The sequence below is a fragment of the Cygnus olor genome, chromosome 4 (assembly GCF_009769625.2).
Source record: "Cygnus olor isolate bCygOlo1 chromosome 4, bCygOlo1.pri.v2, whole genome shotgun sequence".
NCBI classification, from domain to species: domain Eukaryota; kingdom Metazoa; phylum Chordata; class Aves; order Anseriformes; family Anatidae; genus Cygnus; species Cygnus olor.
The window spans coordinates 38,607,105-38,630,556 of NC_049172.1; the positions used below are offsets into that span (position 1 = coordinate 38,607,105).

Genomic DNA, 23,452 nt, shown 5'->3' on the forward strand with positions numbered 1-23,452 from the left:
TACTCTTTCATTGATGAAATAAAACCTGTAATCTGTTCCTTTATTTTCAAGGCAAATACTGCTTTTAAGGTATCAGCATCCAAAAGAGACAACAGCACCCTGACAACATTGGTGCTTTGTTAGTTATTCAGTATGAATGAGAAGGGCCTAAATAGCAAGACTTGGACACTAAGCCTAAAATTCAGTGTCAAACTGAAAAGGTGGAAAAACACATGAAAAAAGCCAAAAACACACACTGTGTGTTTTTTCTCCTTATTTCATTGTGATGACGTCACAAAAAAACTTAATTTTAAGTCAGAAAACGTTTCATTTGCTTGGAGGGCTCCAAGTGTGACCAGCAAATCACAGATTAAGGCATACTTTCAGCCTTGTTCCTAGTCATTTTCATCTATTTGTGAATTCCTTGTCCTTTTCTTTCTAGTAATAGGTACAAAGCTATGTTGAAGGTCGACAGACAGTGCCAGGAAAACTTTGGAATTGATTTTGATAAATATTACTGTTATAATATGTCCCTCACACTTATACTCCTCTCTACAACTCTACTGTGGGACCAGTTACAGTGATAAAAATATATTCCAGGCATATTGGGTCAGATTATCTTGCATTTTCTATAGACTTTGTGGAGGAGTTCTTTCTTTGCCCTTGCTTAAAATTGCAGTCCTTAACCAAGAAGAAATTTCATTCTTTGTGGAATTTTGTTCATGTGATGCATTGCGTAGTGTGTTTATTATTATTTTTATTTCATGCAAGAATTCTGATTTTCAGTTTCTTTCCTTTGTAGTTTTGATGTGACCTTCAAAGGGGATGTACACAGATGAGGCGGCAACGGCTGTTGTTGAATGCTTGCTGAAAAGAGATTGTTGTTAAGCAATTTTCCTTTGTAAAATATGATAGCAATCTAACTCCAGAATTACAGTATATTAATCACCAGAAACATTTATAGTCAGTATGTCTTCTGTGTATTAAAATAAGAATCTCATATTGCTTGTGCATTATATACATATATCTGACAAAATAAAAGCATGTCATGATACTGCTACATTTAAAGTAGCATTACAAATATAAAACAATTGACACTTCAATATGCTGAAAGTCTTTTTTCTTTTTTAGAGTAAGTTTCTCATGTGTATAGTTTTAAGTCTTCTGAAAAGTAGGGGGTGGTTGGTATATTTGAGAAAGGCTTGTCTTGTACGATACTTTTTATCTTATCGCAGATCATAAAAAACACCTGTAGTTCCCAATTTCAGATAACTTGAGACCCATATGTATTACTATAACTTTTTATTTTTTTTTTTTATGATAAGGCATAGGATTCCTAATCTTAAAGAAGCGGAATTTTGTTGCAAGATAGTGAAATGTGATATAAATTCCTTTTTTTTTTTTTTTTTTTATTATAAGTTACAGGTTGTTTCTTTCAACTGGAAATACTTAGGGGAGCTAACGGCTGTTGTGTTCTTAAAAATTAAAATATCTTTAAACGTATTTTATTATCTATGTATGCTATTGTTATTCACTACTTGCTGTTGGAAAAAAAAAATAATTTGCAGTTAAAATATTTTCTGTCTGTATATAATAAAAGCATTTCAGTAGTGGACAATTGAATTAGCCAGAAAAGAAAAAGAGGTTTATTCATGTAGAGTATCCTAGCAACTGAGAAATATCAGAATTTTAGACTGACAGAATTAAAAAAATGATACCGGTTGAGACACCTATTATAGATTTTGAATGTGTTAAAAATATGTTCTCTGTCTGTTTGCTTTTTTTTATTGGTTAACTTGCTGCAATGGAGTCATTATTTTATTTGCATTATGTGTTGAGGTACCATTATTGGCATGGAACAATGTTTTTTAGTGTGTGAATTGATATCTTTCGTCATTCTAAATTATAGTTTCTTCCAAATTATCTCCTACTGACTAACTGGAATTACTGAGGAAGTAAGCATGAAGTCATGACAATGGATATTTGTGTTTATACTGAACTTTATCATGACCGATTATCAGAAGACTTTTAAGAGAGGAAAGATGAATCAAAATTTTAGAACTAATTGAAGTGTATTGAAGCAGCTATGGTTAGAATAGTAAATTCATTTAAAATTCAGAAATGTTGAATGACAACATCTGCTTTTATGTTTTCCATATCAATTTAGTATGCTCCCTTTTGGTCTTCCTTGTGTGAGAATGTTGATTTCCAATTTGAGAAATTATTTATTTCTTTATGAAACTGATGGAAAGCTTATCGGTTTAGGTGGTTGTTGGATTTTGTTTCTATTTCCATATGCTTGTGAAGGCAGATCCAAAAAGCCAGTCTGTACTCAGGTGTTCCAGTTCACAGGTGTGGTTTGGATTTTTGGATGTGATTCAAAGGAGAAAGTTCTGTGAACAGCCACCAAGTCCTGGAGTTTCTAGTTCATTTCCTATTTGACAGTTATTTTTCCTCTGGGACAAAACAGAGCTTTAAAACAAAACAGAAAAGAAAAAAAGAAAAAAAACCTGCACTATAGATAATCTAATTTTTGTCGGTTTCAACAAGTAATGTTTTCTTCTTTTTTTATTACGTTAAATAATACTGTTTCAAACCAACAGTTTATTCCTAATGGTCAAATAATTCATTAATTAGATTCCCTCAATCTTATCAAGATCCATTAAAGCATACAAACCATAAAACTAATCAACAGTTCAGATATTTTCAGTGGCTATTGTAAATATTTGGATATAGGGCAAAAGTGGTTGTTAAAACAACAACATTGTTTTTTATTATTTACATCAACTACCTTAGCTTCCATTTTATGAAATGAAAGTTATATATCATTTTCTCACTGTTTTTGAAATTATTCTAGAGTTAATCTGCATAACATTGAAAACAACTGAGTTTGTTTGGTCCAAGCTCATATAAAGGTACCTTGAAGCAAAGAATATTTTCATAGCACATTACATAATAGACTAGGTGTGAAATTAGGTTTATGGTGAATGGACATCCTGAAGGTTGTTAGCCTTTTCTTATGTACAGCTTCTCTCTTACATATCTGCATTTTTTCATAGATAGTAAAATAAACTTCAATGAATGAATTCTTCTTAAAGTGTATAGGGGAGTTCATAAATATCTCATCAGCTATTTTCATATTGTTCTATTCATAACAATTTACAATTTTATGTAATTGATCTAAAAATATTAAGTTGAAAAGAAAAAGATAAAAATAAGTTAAAATTGAAGTTCTATATTTGTGACAGTTTTATAGTTAGAGATTCTCAATATCTCTGGTATATAATTTCATTTATACTGAAAATGGATTAGGAAGAGTTTTATTAAGTTCTAATGTTACAGATGTTTTTCAAATGTTGTTACAGGACCTCATTAGTACTGCTGCAAAGCTTCTGCATATATCTTTTCAAGTTTCTCACTCCCAAGAGAAAGGATTTTGCTCTCCATTTGGTTGAGTAAAGCTGAATCTGAGTTACAGGGATACATAAAAAGCCACCTATATACTGGTTTAACTTGATAAAAGTGGGCATTCATGTATAAGTTAGTTTAGGAGAAAATTATTTAATCTGAATTGTCTGATTATGCAGCACAAAAAAGTGGAGAAGCTCAAAACAAACAGAACGTTCCTCTCCAGACCAGAAGAGTGAATTTGCTAATTGATAAAATTGCTTTTTGCTGGAAAACGTCTCTTTGCTAGGACAGAACAATTTCCTGTAAATATACTGATTTAGGTTTAACTTTCTTAGCTCTAGCAGTATAAGTCTGTTTGAAGTCCAATAGTTCAACGACTGAAAATGGACTAGGTATATGGGAGACATGATGTTTTGGGTTTTCTCCACCTGATTCACATCTAGGTTTTAAACCATAGCTCATTCTGCCATCTTCTGTCAATTTTTCCTGCACCTCTCCCCTTTCTGATGGTACACCAGCAGAACTACTAGCTGGCCACATTTTAAACCCTGTAGTTGAACAGATACTAATATATATTTGTTTTGTTTTGTTTTCCTAATGTAGATGTCTCTGACTACAGCATCAGTTGTGCTGACTGATTCAGAAGGACACCGCAGAGAGAGAGTGGGGCTGGCAAGGTGAGTGATGCTTCAGTTAGAGCAGGAGCAAGTCTTGTCAAGCTAGCCTTTCTGGTCTCAGTATTTTTAAACATTGGACTGTTCTTTGATGGTACTTGAATGGTTTGGTACTGTTGTAACAGCAACACTTAAAATCTCAAATTCTACAGCTAGACTGTCATTTCTCATTGATTCCAGTTACACACTTCAGCTCCTTGACCTAGATTTATATCCAAGTTCCAAGTGATATCAATGCAAGTTCTGTCTGAAGAGTACATAGGGAGTATGTACTCAGCATTTTAAAATTTTTCAGTATGGATTGGTAGCTAGGCATTTAAGTTTGCCTTAGCAGTTACAAAATGGGTCAAAGCTAATAACTATAAACCATAACTATTTCTATTTACACCATGTAATATCCTATTAAGGTGCTGGTTGAGTGGTTTCATGACATGTCTAATATTTAATTGAAATATTTATTGTTAATTTGGGAGCATCTCTTGCTATGAGATGTTTCATACTCTTTCTGTAATTTCCCTCTACTGACATAAATCTGATTGTAAGAAAGTCCTCTGGGGAAGACTGAAACAGTCAAAAGCAGCACACTTCTTTACGTTGAGAAAAATTGCGAAAGGCAGTGCTGTCCAGGAAGCAGTAGTAGTTTGGGCTTGTACTCAGTCAGTACATACCTTATGACGGTCCTTGCCTCAAGGGCTACTGTCAAGGCTCCAGTGGAAATTAAAACTGACCCTGACCGGTGGAACTCTAAAGAAAGGAAAGACAAATTTGTCTTTTCTGTCTTGAGAGTGATTTGGAATTGAGTTGTATTTGTACTTCACTATACAGACTGCATAAAAATTCATCCCATGGTTGTAAAGTTCTCAATTCAAATACCTACAAATTATCTGAATTGAATTTCTGTTTAATGAGGGGACTTTCACATATCTAAGGCACCCCAATAAACTAGACGCATCTAAATCACAGCCTTTCATATGCTTTTTGAAAAGAGATGTTTTACCATTCTATGTGAAAACAAAACAAAAACAACAAAAAGCAAACAAACAAAAACACTTTTGTTTTTCTAGGGATTTGGACTTTTTTTCTCTCTGTCTCTCTCTGTAGGACTATTTCCATGTAACAGAAACCAATAAAAAAATTACAGGCCTAGATACCTACTTTGAAATAAGTAAATGTAAGCTATCTTCAGATTTTTCTGCTACTTTTCTTCTATGTTTTGGCTAGAGTATTTTGTAGGAACTGTAGAATATACTATACAAAGAGGTGTGTTTGTATAATTAAAAAGCTCTGATGACATGGGGAGAGAGTGGCAGGAGAGATTACTTTCATCAGCATTGTACCTGTAGGAGCTGAAGTTACCTTTAGAAGGTTGAAAAACTCTAGTTAGAAACTTAAGAGAAAAGAAAATAAATATCTCATTTCAATCTTTACTCAGGGAAGAAATAAAATGCCTACAGTAGCTTAAGACCCTAATTCTAATAAAGAAACCTTACTAAGAATCTGATTCTAATAAAGGAATCTAACTCTCATTTGATGTTCTATTTTTGCTACATAGACATTTTAATGGTGAGACTGGCATCTTTGTCGTTTGAAGCGAATGGAGTTTGAAAGTACTCATAAAGAATAAAAACCTAATGAGTTCAACTAAGGGAGGGATAGGAAATTTTAAGTAACAAGAAGGCAATTAAATCAAACAAGTGATTACAGAATTTAAAGTGTTATAGCAAAAATCCGAAGAAGTCAAAATCAGGGAAAGGAGCATTAATAATAATCAGTGGCAAAATTAAACTAGAAAGATTTATACATAATTCAGTTCTCTAAATAAAATTTCAATAGAGGTGAAGGTTCATACATGTTCTTAGATAATTTATAGTATCTCATTTTAAACTTCTGACATGGTTAGAAAAAAAGTAGAACAAAGAATTCTTTCCTTGACAGTGTTTGATTTTGGAATTGTCTGTGCATAGATGTTCTTAGCCTGTACACATGCAGTCTTTCTATGATGCTCTTGATTCTATGATTCTGTGATTCTTTCTGCATATTTACAATTACATGCTGAGGATAGAAATTTAGTATTTCATTACTCTGGTAGGAACTTTACATATACAAAAAATGTTATTTACAAAAAAAAAAAAAGTAACTTAAGACTACCAATACCACCACAAGTAGGTCGTCTTCGAGGCTTTCCACTGTCAGAATGTTGTATAATAGTATTCCAATCCCATCTAGACTTTCTATGAGCACATGTAATATGAATTATGTCTATATAAATCCAACAATATAAAATGCATCAATATAAAATAAATTATGGCTGTTATGGGTTAGGCATTCTGTTAACTCAGATAAAACTGAAAGACATTATACTTATACAGTTACTGCAAAGTTCTTCAGCCCCTGCTTATTTTTAAAGTAATTTATTCTCAAACTAATCTTGAATTTCAAAGCTCAAAGGATACATCTGTGTCATGAGACTATTGACCATATATCTGTGATCAGTGGCATATTTTCCAAAAACTTTGGTGGAAGATTTATTAGCCCATTAGTGGAAAGACCTTCTTTCTTTCCTCAGAAAGATAAAGGAAGTATACATCATTGTGTATAGTTAACACCTTACTTCTGAAAGACTAAAATTACAAAAAAATAGTAATATTCCGTACGTAGAGTGACAATATTAAACAGCAAAATAAGTATATTCAAAAGCATTTTTATTTAGTAGTTTGTGGGATGCATATACTGGACTTTAAATTAGAAAGTGTTTTGTTGTTTCATTTTTAAATATGGACTTCATAAAGCAGTGACAGGAGGCTGGGTTTGATGAGATTACATTTCTGTTCGTGAGTTTGTCACTGATTACTGCACGGTTTTAAAATGTAAGATGTAAATTTATGAATTTCAACTATAAAGAGAAAAACCTTCATACATTTTCTGCAAATGCATTATTCTGTGAAGTCCTTTTTTGAATTTGATACCCACATACTGTGTACATTTCTTTGAACTCATCCATTGCAGTGAGTTTAAAAGTAGATAATAAATCATTAACTTTTCACATCAAGCAGTCAGTTCTCAGGATTTCTGAGCATTAGGGAAAATTCTCACTTGCCTAAGGGTGTTGTTTAAGGAAACTTTTAGAAGGCTGAGAATCACACTATGGAGAAGAGATTGGTACAAACTTAACAAACGTTAAGCATCACTGCAGAATTCAACTTTTAACCATTTATGGAAAAAGCTGTAGATGCTTCCAATAGTTCACGCAAGTAATAGAAAGTTACAATACATTATTCATTTTCCTTAAAATTACTTTACATAATCCCCTTCTTACAGCAAATACTTTTTATTTATCTGAAAAAGGCTAGGGATTGGGTAGGAATTAAAAAAAAAAAAAAAAAAAAAAGGCAGATCTTCTAATTATTTCTTTGATAATTAGATCGCTAACTTAATTTTTCTAGGAAAATTTATTTGCATTTAGGTTAAAAGATGTACCAGTCAAATCAAAATTATTGCATTTTTAGAAGGAGAATGTAATAAAACAATCCAATAATATTTGTATTTGTGTATTATAACTGAATAAGTCCTCAGGAAGAATGCTATTTCTAATAGAATTTATAGTTTAAAAAAAAAAAAAAAAATAAAACTCTTTAATAAATTTAATCAACTCCTTTTCATACCGAGATTGCAAATTTTCGTTCATATTTTGGATATGATTTTTATTGATGTAGTAAACAGAAAAATAGTTGACTAGATTCCAGGGAGTTCTCAGTATAGAAGAATGAGGCTGATAGAAAATCTAAAGAGCCATGACAATTAAATTTAAGCTGTAGTCACTGTATGCTTTGCTATGGAGGTCTACAGCTCATTCTTTTTGAATGCACTGTGACCATCCCATAGTTGGAGATTTGACTGATCCCAACTACTATCGGGGCATCATAGCCTACTAGAAAGTGAATATTGTACTTATTCCCTCTCTACTTAAACAGAGGAACAACTAGAAAGTCTTGTTCATTAACTTAATTAAAGCAAAGTATCTCTCTTAAATTGCTGTTCCTGGTTTAACCAAGCAGTTAGCTTTTCTACAAACACTTTTTGATATACTCTATACAAGCTATTATTGTGAAGAAACATGAGGTGTTTTCCAGGCCACTTCAGTTCTTACTTCACTGTCATTTGGGTACAGAAGGGTTATTCAGATTAAAACTGTTTGTTCTTTGTGTGTGAAGAGCTCAGAATCTAATCTATTAACTTCTAATAATTTCTAAGAACATGTACTGTAAGACAGTGAAGCCAGTCATGGGAGACTAAAGATTTCAATAAAACTGCAGCACAGAATTCTCAATAACACAAGTGTAAGGGAGAACTGAGAAGTGCATTCTGTAGCAGAGGAAATAATAATGATTAAGGTTCAGCTAATAAATAATAAATCAACAAGAGTGTTCATTGGTAGTAATACTGTTAAAGAGCAGAATAGATACACTATTTCTACATAAAGGTAGGATTTTACTCAATGTGAACAATTTAACACACCTCTGAAGACTTTGCTCTAGATGATCAAAGAAAATTTTATGATCAAAGGTGCTTTTTAGACATGTAAAGGAGCAGTGAGAAAATAACCTGTACTGTGTGAGCATAAACTCAGTATGTAATTCATGACCCTTAATAGCATAAAATCCTGTGGTGTGGACAAGAAAAATTAGTCTGTTGCACATACTTGGGGAAGGGGTAGAAAGCACTTTTGTTTTACAGAGAGAAAATGAGTGGGAGAGCCTTGAGAGAGATGTGCAGAAAAATGTACTCTAAGTGATTGACAGAAGCTACAGGAAAAAAGAGAAAAGGATGGGTTTGTTTTTATTTTTTCTTCCTACAGATGACAGCCCTTCACAATTGGAAGGGGGAAGAGGTTGTGTATGATGCAGGTCAGCTTTCCATTAACATGCTGCTTAGAAGCATTCAAGAGAAAATAGTGTTATTGGAATTTTAGAGGAATGTACAAATAAATGAGAATTAATTGGCTTCTTACTTATGGAAGGTTCAAAGTTTGGCTGAGGATTCCTGGTGCAGCACTCTGTAAGAAAGAGTACTCTCCAAGCTCTATGAAACAAAAAGCTCAAAATGACTGAAACAACCACTTCAAATAACATAGTTTAGTATTTCCTTTCACTTAGTCTAAAACTAATCACAGTATGAAGACTATCAAGCAATTAATATTTCAAATAATCTCCTGGTGAACTGTACCTACAAACAAAAAAGTCACAGACCAGAGAAGATTTCTTTTGAAGTAAATGAGAATGTGTCCATCTCCTCTGTATAAGGTTATACTATTTGTGTAATCCTAGATCTAATTCTGAACGTGGTAAACTAGATTTAAATTTGCTATAGTCATTCAAAGAATCTCTATTATCACATGAGTTGATGCCCTTAATAAAACACTTTCTAGCACTTGTTACTTGTGCAGTAGGATTATTCACACACACCGTTTTATTGTCAGAGGGGACTAACCCCACTTTCTGTTCTTCCACACACTCTGCTTCTGAAGAAACTCCTTACACCTGGAATCCTGGAAGGTGACAGGTGATTTTTTGAAGATACAATGGAGACACACTCTCTCTCCTCCTGCAGCCCTTCCCATGCTTGAATAATAAAAATAAATAAATACATAAACAAACAAAATCTCCACTTGGAATCTTACTTGACCAATAATGTTCCATGGTAGTTTTATCAAGCCTTTTCACATAATTTCACATAATCCTGTCTTTGACATCATAATTATTTGCATAGCCACTAATTGAGATGTCACAAACAGAGGATTATGACCAGGTGGGGAATAAGCAGCAGGAGCAGATGAACTCTTAAGAAACAAAAATCTTGTTTTCATGCAAATGTCCTTCATAATAGAGAACAAAAGAACAAAGGAAGAAAAATACAATGGAGAGAAAATACTAGAAGCAGGATTGTTTCTAAATGCATGATCTCCCTGAAGTTTCCTCAGAGGAGTCAGCTGCTGATTAACAACTGCATAAACCATTACAAAAATAAAACAAAACTTGACATCTGATGATTGAAACCCCACCCCAACCCCACATACACATAGTTTTTACTCAACAGGAAATCAGCAGAAATACTAGGCACTTGGAAAGAACTTGTAACCTGTAGAGGTGTTTATAAACATTATGCCTGAATATTCCTGGAAGTAACTAAGCACTACTATCCTTGTTCTACTGATGAAGACATCGAGGTAAAAAAAATGCAAGGGGACACCCTCAATCCTGGTCACAACTGGACTGGGGACCACATACTGTGTGCAGTTCTGGGCACCACAGTACAAAAATGACATTAAACTGTTGGAGAGTGTCCAGAGGAGGGCGACGAAGATGGTGAAGGGCCTAGAGGGGAAGGCATACGAGGAGCGGCTGAGGTCACTGGGCCTGTTCAGCCTGGAGAAGAGAAGGCTGAGGGGGGACCTCATCGCAGTCTGCAGCTTCCTCGGGGAAGGGGGAGTGGAGAGGCAGGTGACCTTTTCTCCGTTATCACCAGTGATAGGACCCGTGGGAACAGTGTTAAGCTGAGGCAGGGGAAGTTTAGGCTGGACATCAGGAAGAGGTTCTTCACCAAGAGGGTGGTCGCACACTGGAACAGGCTCCCCAGTGAAGTAGTCACTGCACCAAGCCTGTCTGAATTTAAGAAGAGATTGGACTGTGCACTTAGTCACATGGTCTAAACTTTTGGGTAGACCTGTGCGGTGCCAGGAGTTGGACTTGATGATCCTTATGGGTCCCTTCCAACTTGGGATATTCTATGAGTGTATGATAATTTGTTTTTATTAACAAGGTATTAATAACATATATAATTACAAGTCGAAACCAATATGATAAAAAGAGGGCTAATTTATCAGCTTACATATAGGCAGAACCTTTATATATTCACATCCTTGTATAGATTTAACTAACTTACACTTACAAACCCACTCTTTGGAACATCGTATTTTGAGAAATATATCACGAGTGGCTATCCCCTGGGTAAATTTTGAGGAGAATTGATCTTGTTAAGAAAATTCAAAAGAGCAACTCATGATCGTGATAGGTGGAAGCTATTAGTAAATAAAAATTGCATAATATTTTAATTTCAAGACTACTATAAAAATTAACACAAAATTAATGTTTAAGAACATGTGCTAGCTATCTTGACAGGAGGATTTTAGGGATTTCTGTATTTTGATGATTTAGTATCACACCGGCTAAAAAGATTGACATCACAAATTACCTAGAGAAAAAAACACACGTATATTCTGATTTGCAGAAGGTCACAAAGATTTAATTGCAACTTAATAATTTAAGAAACTGCAGGAAGAGGCTTGGATCATGAAAAGAAAAGCAGTCTTACACCATTAGCAGTATGTGGAAACACATAGTCCCAATTTTCTCAGACAGGTAATCCTAGGGAAGAGTAGGTGAAAGACTTCAGTCATTAGCGATGCTTGTGGTGTATTATAAACTCAGATCTCCTCTGTTTTCATTTCTATAACAATTTATATATTCAAAAGCTGAACTTAGAAGCCATTACTTTTACTTTCCTTTCTGGAGAAGTGTGTATATCTCTATCTGGTTTGTTTTCATTTGTCATACAGATGTATTTAGTAGTCCATGACAAGATATGGCATAATAAGAATGATGTACGCTAACTTGCAGCTAATGTAAAATTACCTGATGGTATAAACAGAGGCAATTTTCATGTTTGAACCTCAGTCTATTTAAACATTTCTCCTTGCATGCACTAGATACAAATAAATTGAATAATAATCCTGGAAGAAGCAACTGTAACTTAGAATTTTCCAGCTGCAGGTGAGTTCTGTAATCACCCTATTACAGATTCATACCCAGTATTTTGTTAATTCTCTTTACAGCCCAATATTTTTTTAATTCGTTGTTCCCTTTTGGCACAAATTCAGCAGGAGGCTGAAGAGATCTGCTGGAGAATCTTCTCTGGAGATCTAAGGTGGGAAATGTCTTTAAGACTGTTTCATAAAGCACACAGCTCAAAGATTAAGGTTAAGACTGAGATAGGCATTAGATCTTCTCAGATGTTTCACCACTGGTATATCTTCTTGCCTGTTAAGATACTATGCAAAAATTGACCAGTGGCAGATAGCCTGTGGCACTTTGGTCTGCACTGTGAAACAAAGAAGCTGCAATTTTGTTTTGTGAGGAATCCTGTCTTGCTTGTGTGTCCTGTGTTCTGGAGAAAGCCTAGTGTATCAGTCAGGAGTAGGCTGAAATTTTATGTATTCTCCAGGCTAGTTTGGTTCAAGCTGCACAACAGTGAATTTTGGAGACACTGAATAGCTACTACCCAGTGGTTCTTCAAGTTCCCTGTCTAGCTACTTAAGCTTTGAGTCCTGTGTAGACATGCTCTGTGTCCTTCTGCATGTAGACAAGGGCTATTGTTTCCAGAACCAGTCTGTAACTTGTGTGATGATGGATCTGAGTCCTGCTTTGGATTCCAGTCACATCTTTTTTGCTTAGAGCACAGACAAGCAGCAGCAAGTCATGGACTTGCTTTCAGCAGAGGCTGAGCTGAGTCTGTTCTGTTCTGGTGTAGAGACAGCCAGTTCTGAGCAAGGAAAAAATCCTCACATAGCCGGTCATGAGTGGTAGCTGACAGCACCAGGTCCCAAATGAAAATGGCACCTGACTGTGTGAAAGTTTTCTCCCTGTTTCTCTGTCAACCTGTTGGACTCTCGGTAGAGGAGTACTGGAAGTGCTCAAACAACATATACTGGTCAGCGGGTACAGCATATATGTGAGGAGCTGAATGCCAGATTCTGCTTGGAGACGTTGCCTTTAATTGTCACTTCTCAGCCCAGGCCAATACTTTGCCATATAAGTTCCTCTAATTTGTTCATATTCCAAGTGAAACAGCTAGAGCTCTAAAACGAGTAGAAGAGACACTTGACAGGTGGCATGAGTCACAGTGATGATGTGGAAACTTGGAGCTTTGCTTCTCACAGCCTTGTTCACAGACCATGAAGACCTGAGCTATAAGCTGTTTGGCTCTACTTCTAAGTGAATGCCTTAATCTCTGGCAAAATTACTGAGAGGAAAATGTGAGCAGCTGAAAGACTGACATACATAGAAGAATCATGCACATCAGGAGTGTAGCGAAGAACCTTCATGATTGCAAAATATATTAGCTGAACGCCCTTCCATCCTGTACACATTAGCAGGTTATCATTCCAAGAAACCTGTTGATTATAAGTTTTTCTCTAATATTTTAATTTTGTAAACTCTAGAGCTCTGTATTTGCCTGTTTTTCTAATCATGTGCTAGAGTATGTAAGTTTCCAGGACCTACTTTATGTAATCCTGTGGAGCAAATTTTTTGTTTCACTTTTGCTATTTACATCTTAGTTTTTAGGATAACCTTAAAGACCTGATTTCTCTACTGAGTTTGAATCTACTGAAAAAGTGAACAGGAGCTATAGCAGATTCTTGAAAAACTATGGTAAGTACACGTGAAAATGGTCTAGTTGGAAGTTTAAGGAAAAACAATCTTGTAATTAGGTCAGTTGTAAATATCTTTAATGGAAGCTGAGAGAGAGTCAGCTAAGAATTCTAATAACAGATAAACTTGTGATTTGGTTCTCTCCCCCACTTTCTCAGTTTTTGCCCTCTCCCTCGTCTACTAAAGTTCATCTTAAAGATGTGATGATGCATTTTTTTCAGTAGATCTCTTTTTGCTTATATTTATACCTTTCAATGTAGCAACTCCATGCAGTCTAAATGTAAATATATTTATAGAAACATCCAGCCAGATGAATATTTGGATATAGCCAAATTCTCCAAAGACTTAGAGACTGGGATACAGACTCATTATTTTTATTCCAGAAGAATAAAATTATAAGTAATGGTTGTAAATGGAAAGCAATGATTTTAATTAAAGTGAAGGATTAGAAATAGGGCTGAAGGTATTAAACAAATTTGAATGTATTACTGAAACGTCTGCTTGAATTTGGCTCAGTCCACGAGTTTGTTCTAAGGGAGTTCTTCATACTATAACTGGCAATAAAAGATTTGGAATAGCAATAGTAGTAGAGAAGCTGTATATGAAAAACAATATGAAAACGCCCAATAGCCGTTAGCCAATATGGCGGTTCAGAGAGCCTGCTTAAAATTAAAAATATGCAGCTGTGACAGTGCTGAGAAGAACGTATTTCCATTGAGCTCAAGGCTTAATATTAACATGCAAAGAAGTTGAGGGATGTCTTTTCAATGCATAAGGATTTATGAAGTAGATAGGAATGATCAAATCCTGCAAATGCTTCAGCTCAAAAAAATTATAGTGGGAGTAAAATTACTCAAGGATGTATTAGAAGAGTGAGCCTACTGAGTGGGTAGACAAAGGACAGACAAGATTACAGTGGTTATGGAAGTGCCACTGCCACCAAAATAACTATAATTTTATTTTGAGTTTAAGGAAACAGGACAAAACTAATATGTGTTGTGTGAGGAGGAATGAGGCTGGAAATTGACTGGTTAATTAACCAACAGCTTTGAGTTGAGTACCACTTCTGTGTTAATAATGCTATTTTTAATTGTACACACGTTTTAGTTGTAACATTTCTTTAATAAAACTGTGACTGCTCATTTCAGTCCTAGGTGGCTAATTTCAAATTGAAATTTTGATTTTGATCACATATAAGGATTCTTACTGGCTTTCTTTTTCTTTTCCTTATTTCTTTCATTTTTAAAAAATATTTTTTCCCTCCAAGCTTGAATAGCTAAAATGTTTTGGCCACTAAGAAGAAAATTAAAAAAAAAAAAAAAAAAAAAAGTGGGGGTGGATTCTAAGTAAGAAATATGAATGTCTTACAGGATGATCCTAGAGGATCTAAGGATACTACTCTAAGACAGGCAGGTCCGGGCCTCCTGTCACTCAGTGATGACTATATCCTACCTTTTATTTTGACATTATATGTTATTTTGTTTACCAGAAAGATTCTCAGGTTTTTTGGGGATGACTGTGGATCTTACTGAACATGCTTTTCAGGGTTGCTCAGATTTCTGTTTTTAAGACCTATGATTTTAGTATTTATCTATTCTTTCCTGTTTGATTCAGTGTGGTGTTAAGCATGAAATTAATGTGGAAGTATCATACCCATAAAATTCTTTGTGGAGAAATAGCAAGCTGCTTTTTCACTGCCCTTAGTTCACCAACAGGATATGAAATGTGGAAACACTTCTCTTAAAAACTGAACTGAGGTTTGTAGGCTACCCTTCTATACAGAAAAATCTTCCATTGTTGCTAAAAGATTCTGATGATCTTGGTTTTCTCCTTTCTATTCTTCATTATTTTAAGGGGGAACAAGGTGAGTAAAATAAAAGGTGTTACTTGTGACATTAGAGCTAACTAACTTAATCTCCTAGCAATCAGCATTTGATCAAATCTGTCTTTGTGAAAATTTTATCAGTAAGTCATTTTTTACAGATTACTATAGTACTGACATTTCTGTGAAACATTTTAAAATAATAACCACATTCATTTGTATTTTCAAGGAATGCTATTTTAAAAAGTATGTGTACTTTTATGTGTAAGCCATAAGAAACGAATACTCTATATTTGCGACCACATTTGCTTTCTGCTGTTACACTGACCGGATCACAAAGCCATTAGAGTACACCTGTTAACAAGGAAGCCTCAAAATTCGGTACCTTCAAACGTTTAATTGTCTGTTAATATGATAGTAGTTCATTAATCATATTTAATTAAGTAATTTTGTTGTTCATTCAGTTCCTTAAGAGAAGGTTTAAGCCAGGATAAAAGATTGTGTTTTTTCAAGGCATCAGGAGAAACAACTCCTGCAAAAGTGATACAAAAGATTCCTTTACTATTATAGTAAAGGAAAAGGCAAAGAAGTCCAATGATGCTTCGCACCAAAATTCTATTTTAGCACAAATTAAAGGGTAACATTTCAAATGGTCAGTTGGAAATCAAGTAATTTAATTTTAAAATATGCACATTCCCAGTTGCATCAACTTTTTTTTGTCTCTATTTTAGATCACTTGCCTCTTAATCCTTTCACTATATGGGTCTGCCTCATATTATGAGAAGGAATTTTTCTGGTTGTCTCCAATTTGTAGGTTAGCAATTTCTACTCAATAAACATCTTCACATTGTCAGTTAGAGATTATTAATTCTAATTCTTGTAAGCTTCTAAATATTTGCTTTTTTTTTTTTGTGATTACTTTGTTGGTAAAAGGGGGCATAAGTACTCAAAACATGGTTTTACCCTGATTCCAAAATGTTACCTGAAATTATTATTTGCTGTGGATGGGAAACACCTGAGGTGCATATGTGTTAACTCCGACATAAGTTTTGATCTCAATAAAGTTGTGCCAAAAATTGTTAAGTACTTGTTCTTGCTGTGATGCCATGCTGTATATATATGCATGTTTGTGCTAATGCTAACTTGACAGGGAGAGAGAATGCCTCTGAGCTATCCCCATTGTTCGACCTAGCATTGCCCTTCAAAAAGTGTTACGTACTAAATGGACCTTTCAAAACTTTCTCAGTTGAAGGAAATACCACTTTGGTAAATAATAAAATAAGCTTAAAATTTCTGAAAAAAAATATATGGAACTGACCTTTAAATGTTCCAAACACCAGTAGTTCTACAGCATTACAATTTATTTAACCTTTGAGAGAGTGTTCATTTAAGTCACTCCAGCTTTATTTTATTTTTTAAGTATAAGAAAATGAATTACATCACAAAAGGTGCTTTTATTCTTATTGGATAACTAATTGTATTGCATTTTATTTTTTTAAAGTCATTCATTTACAAGACGCGAATAAGTCATTTGGTAAGTAAATCTCACAGTTTTTCTTTAATTTTCTTTAAATTACTACTGTTAAGACTATATTAACTATATTTTCTAGGCATTTTTCCCCCATCATGGCATTGCCATTTAAAATGCTTTGTCTACCAATGCAGGACTTTGAGAGGCCAAGTGACTACTATTAGTGCAGTCCTTGCTTTATCCATTTAATATAAGATTAACCATATATTTCAAATGGAAAAGTACTGCATATCAAAAACTATTATTAAATAACATTTAAGTAATAAGTAGTAACAATCACAAGAGTTGAGAGCCTATAAGTCCATCTGCTGGCTCATTTTTCTTCTAGAAGTGTATTTCTTAACCTCAATTTCAAGAGCAGAGTGTTCAAAAAGTCCTGTTCCATGCATAGTATTGATCTTTTCTTTTGCTGTATCTGAGATAAGTTCCATTTGAAAATTTGTGTCTTGTTTATTTACTAGAAGGTTTATAAACAGATAAATGATTTTGGGAAGAGGGTAAAATGGCACTCCTTCACTGTCAACGTATTATCCTTTCCCTCTGAATGAGGACATGTGGACTTTATTGGTGAGTAGTGTAGTACTCATCCCTCTGAACATTTAGAAGTTATAATAAGTTTAATAAGTTATTATTGAAATTATTGTACAAATTAAAAAAAAAAAAAGGTGCTGTTTTTCATGAGTGCAGGAACCAATTCAGGAGCCACAGGGTGGTGTTGTAAGTATTGTGTTCGTGCACAAAAATCTATTTCAGAGCCCACTAGAAGTGGGATTAGAAGCATCTAATCTGTAGCAAGAATGTTTTCTGTATCTTTAAAAAAATTTTTTTGAAACTGATACAGACTATACCTTTCATATTATAAAAGCCACTGAAAGCCACATCAATTTGGGTCAGAGACATTAAATAGTAAAAATTAGATTATGAAAGATAAGAAAGCTCTTAAGGTAAATCTTGAAGTACTCTCTTGTCATTTCACATGGGTGTTTGGTTCTGAAAGTCATGACATATACAGAGCTTCTTGACTATCTGATTCTGTCCTTCAGTTGTTTTATCAGTCTGTGTGGCTGGCCTATTTTTCGACAAGATCCATTGAAAACACTGGAGAATTTGAAGCCAGTTGGGTCAACAGCTTCAACATGTCTATAAATCCATCTTTTCACAAGGAGAAAAATATATGTCTGCAAAACTATCTCATGTCTTTTTTGTGTAGATAAACAGTTGTGTAATTTCCTTTCAAATGCAGAAAACTCTGTGAACAGCTTGCTACAATTATCTTTAAGTTCAGTTTATACTATACAGTTTCCACAAGTGGAAATTTCCACGTAAGTTAAATGCTTTTAAAGAAAATACTGATCCATATCTAATAAATGGGGCTCATAACACAATTTCAGATTTTTAACTTAATTCAATGTATATGAAATAACTCTGAAGCTTTTGGCTTTTGTCAACCTTACACATTTAAATAATCAGTTATATACAGTTCACCAATACTGCTTACCAGGCAGAATGCTACCAAATGAGAAGTATAATACAACTTTAGTTAATAATATGCCTAAGTGCAAATATTTTGAGTATGTGTATTTCTAACAAAAGAAGATATTCTACTAGGTATTCTTACTCTATCAAGCCTTTTTAACTTCCCTTTTTATTTTTTATTTCTATTTTTGTCATTTAAAAACAAAATAAAACAGTAACCTCTAACCTCAGAACTCTGCATGCAATGCAATTCTGATATGCCAAATGACTTTATAATCATAGCACCATTACCGAATGTTATTTTCTTGCTTCGTTAATAAAACTTGTGACAACTTGATATCAGAAATTACCTCTTTGTTATTCCTTACTTAATAATGAACTAAATTGCTCAGAAACTCTAAGCATAAATTATGTTTTTGGATAGAGCCATTTCACAGTTTCATACAAAAATGTTTTACAGCCTATATATTTTTTAAAAAGAACATGGCTGAAGATCAGGAGGGAAGACTGTCTATGCTTTGAATGTTTGCCATGTAATGGGAAATAAGTAAGCCTCTGAAGGAAGAAGGATATTATTCTATTATTCTTTCTCTGAAAATAACAAAACACGTGCTTAAGGAAATTTCCAGTTGCTCTTACCCCTGTACCAGTAGAAATCTCTGGGATTATCTCACATTTCTAGATCTTCTCCTTTCAATAATTTGGTTTGTTTTACACTCAGCTTTCTGTAGCAGATGTGACCTTTAAACGCCTAAGAAAAAAAAGTTACTAGACCACTTTTCAGTTCCAGGAAATGTTTTAGCACCCACCGGGGCTATCAGAATTCAAAACAAGTTGATTTTTCTCTTATCATTTTATAAGGTCGTATAACTGTTTGTCCTTGCTGCATGAATGGCATTTCCAGCTTGAATTTCTTTGTTTCCAATTTCAGCTATAAGGTTTGCATCTGTAGGCTGTTACATAATAATTCATACATGGGCTTTTGTGCTGGCAACCACTCACCAGAATTTAAGCACTGTGCATCTGTGTCACTAGTTAAGTCTTTCCTGTGTGGTTCTCTGCCGTATGTCTTCAGGTAAATTGAACTCACGCATCCCAGCTGTGTTTAACTCACCATGTCTTTGGTGGAACTCTTTGGTAAGTACAGATCATTATTCTGATTTTGTCTAAACAGACTAGAAAATAGTGTCAGGGGTTCTGGCTGTCCTTGTAAAGACACTGATTTGTCTGTCTGCTTGCAGGACTTGCTGTTGCTGTGGTTTCTTGTCTGTCTCATACTTGGAGGGTGAGTTTCTTATTATGCATCTTCTCTGAGGATGTTAACTTTAAAACTGTCCCTAACATTATTCTTTGGGCTATTTAAGGATTTTTATTACTTCAGAAACTATAATTAGAGGAACCTAAGTTAACTGTCTCAGGACTGTGGTTAACCTGCCTTTTCTTAAATAGCATGCCAAACTAGTTGTGGGTTGGAGCATGATCTCAAAGCTGAACTTTTTGGTGGAAAGGATGTTAAAAATAAATGCGGGGGGTGAGTCTGAGACAAGTAAAAGACTATTTATCTTCTTCTGCTGTATTTGCTTACAAGTATTCTCCGTAGAGTTTAACTTTGTACTCTTGCCCTCTATATTCTCCTTTTTGCTCAGTTTGTGTGTCATGTACTGCCCATTTTGCAGGTAGCTAAGAAAGTTGCACAAGCTCCACACATTGAGGGTCAGAAGAAAGCAAGAGCTACTCCTTTCCGGAAGGTTGTACGTGGCTCAAAGTGCACAGCCTTTTTAGTGATGCCATTTTAAATAAAAATGCAGCAAGGACAAATTGGAAATAAATATTTAGAATGCTTATATCAGCTGTCACATTTCCCAATCAAATTGTGCAGGAAGACGCTGTGCGTTTAAAAAAAATATGGAATTTCTGAAAGAGTAAAATTTTTCTCTGCTTGTACTGGCAACATCAAACTTAACTTTTGAATAAGCTCTCAAGACTTCAGTTTTGTCCAATGTAATAGCTGTATCAAAATTTTCAGAGGAGCTATGTCTGTTTGACTAGCGCATCTCAGGTGTTTAAAAAGAGGAGGTTTGTTCTACTGAAGTAGCTCTAAAGAGATAAAACTCTTAGAATTTCCAAAGAGCAAGTTGTTAAATATTTTGGGGAGTGAATAACTTATTACTGCAAATGAGTCAGTTAATAATAGCAATAACAGATGTTCATTAATACAATTAAAATTAGGTGGCTAATACACAGAGATATTTTGGTCTGGCATCTTATTAAAAGAAAAATAGCAACAATCACCAAATATACTAGATTGATGTCTTCCCTTCTTTCCCATACTAAGTGTAATTAGGATCTCTGAGATCTAGTGACCAGTATAAATTTCTGTCTTTGGCATTCGTTTGTGCAGACAAATGAAGACACCTTTATGTAAAATACTATCTTTCTTGTCTGCTAGAGAAGTATTCTAGACTTTAGCTTCCCGTCAGACATAAATCAAGCCTCAGAATACTTTGTGTCTTCTGAATATCCTGAGGAAAGATAAATTCATCAAGAATAATACTATTAGTGAATGCCTGGAGCCATCTTATTCTCTTATACCAATGAATAAACTGCAAGTATACAATCAGAGATTTTAATTAATCAGTATTTGCATGGAGAAAGAAAACAAAAAGACTCTCAATGTCATGTTGTTCCTAAGGTTTGAAAAATATTCTAAGTTTTTATTACCCAGATCTGTCATATTTTTTTGTATCCCACAGCTTCTGACAATTATTTTGCTCCTAATTTGGAGTGTTTGATATTCATCAGGAGAGAAAGAGAGCTCCTGCTAAAGACAGCATTTTTTTTTTTTCTCTTAAAATATAAGCATACATGATAGGTTTTGGTTTGCTTTTAGTACTGTATGAGAAATACCTGTGTAATCTCTGGCTAAAATTATTTTACGAAAGTGTTGAATGATATATGACAATTCATATGCTTGCACTTGTTTGCACTTTCTGTTTCATCAAGAGCTATACAATGTTTTAAAGGTAATTTTACCTGAAATTCTGACTTCCATCAGCTTAAATGCATGTTTGTACTCAGATACATATGTGTGTTTGTAAGCTTTTGCTCACTGAATAAAAACTTAGGTACATATTATTTTCAACATAAAAAGCTGCTAAAACTTTGTGTTCAAGTTGGCATTGGAACATGATCTAATACATTCGTTACTATTTTAATTAGCCTACTTATATATCCAGAGAATAATAAATTGACTTATGTTTAGAAGCATAAGAACTAGTAAAAAAAACTTAGTACACCTGTTATTAATCAGTGCAACTAAGAAAACAACAAAGCACAACTACAAGGAATGGAAAGAGAGAAAAATAAAACTGAGGCCAAGATCCATAAGCCAACTAAATGGTGGTATAAAAGGTTACATAAAGGTCCCATTTTCTTTTTCTAATTTTACATGACTGTTTGGCTTAGGATTTTTTTTTTCTTGCTTCCTTCCACTGCAGTCTTAACCCCTTCTGAATCAGCTCAGTATTGTCCATCTTAACATTTTTCTCTGTATTTGTTCTACTTTTGTGCATAGCATGGTTTTAAACAGTTATTTTGGCCACAGACAGAATAGACTCAGAGTAATAATATTATGCCATTAGCTTTTATTGACCAAATTACTACTATTACTCTTTCTTTTGCATCTTTACTAAGTAGAAGTCTTTCTGTAAATATTATTTACAGAAAACATAACATGCTAAAAGGTAACAGAAATTTGAGAAGTGGTGCCCTAAGCCTGTAGGAACCGTATAGGTTCTGTTATAGGGGACCTGAGAGATCGTTGTTTCCTACTCCAGAAGAAAACCTAGAGACCTATTGGACTTAACATTTTCAGTTGTGACCAGGAGGTGCAACCTGAGAAGGGATAAAACTATGACTAAAAGAGTTGAATATTGATCCCAGCTGTGTCTTCAGCAAAGTTTATAAGTGATATGATGCAATCAGATTTTAGAAATGATTATGAACTGACTTAATTGAAATTGAAATGCTTTAAAATGTGTAACAGAGAGGAACGAGGGTACCAACATATAGTACTCCCTAAATCTTGGCTATTGTACAATGTTTTTCTTTTTAAAGAAAAGAAAATCAGCTCTGTTTTCCTGAAGAAATTTTTGCTTGCTCTAACAAACAAGGAAGTATTGCTACTTTTCATTTTCTCCCCAGCTTTTTGCAATAGTGGATGTAAATTCACCTAGCTCAGAATGTTTAAATTTATCAGTGATGCCTATTGGAAGAGGGACTCCTTATATTCCCGAGGCTAATAAATTGGGATTTGGAGCTTTTCAGGGTTAACTGTTCCTAGTGAGATTAATCACATTAGTCTCAGTTTCTATTATTCTTCCTCAAAATCAGGTCACATAGTTTAGTGCCACTTTTTACTCTTTCTCTCAGTAATATCTATGTGTTTGGTGTGTTTGTGTTTTTTTTTATTATTATTTTCTTTTATGTATTTATTTTCCCCCCATATATCAATTTTGCTATAAGTACTTAAAGAAAAAAGCCAAGGGGAAATACTAGAAATACAAGACCTAGTGATTTAGTATAGGAAAAAGATTTTACAATCATCTCCTATTATATAGTCTCGTTTCTTTTCTTCTATTCCTTACATAGCCTGCACAGATAATATGAGTGATATTTAGAATGCTTTTCAGAGCTTCTCAGAGAAATCATTTAACTACGTATAAACTGCACCTGAATAGTCACTGTTCTCAGTAGTTTCTATTCTGTATTTGTGTCTTTTTGAATGTATGTTCAATTCAAAGCAGGAATTTTTATGTGCTATATGAATTGATATGCAAATGAATTGATATACAAATTGATGTACAAAAGAATTTCTGTTCTACGGTACTTACAGTTAATCATAGTTTAAAACTCAAAATTGGGTTGGGAAAGAGGATAGTCTCTTAAAACAGACAAATATAATGCTTTTTAAAAAATTAAAATGTGACCTTAAATATCTCCCCCATCTTTAAAATAAAATACAAGAGTAGTTTGTTAGATATTTGCTGAACAAAAGTTTAAATATTGTCACAGG

General features: G+C 34.1%; 1 long non-coding RNA gene across 1 annotated transcript in view; it reads left to right on the forward strand.

Moving 5' to 3' along the window:
- The window catches only part of LOC121070108, a 35,198-nt gene extending 25,505 nt beyond the window's left edge, over window positions 1-9,693 (forward strand). Inside the window, exons 2-3 of the long non-coding RNA XR_005819897.1 lie at window positions 3,994-4,067; window positions 8,920-9,693. This is a non-coding gene — a long non-coding RNA (uncharacterized LOC121070108). The remainder of the gene's footprint in view (window positions 1-3,993; window positions 4,068-8,919) is intronic.
- The last annotated feature ends 13,759 nt before the right edge of the window (window positions 9,694-23,452 follow it).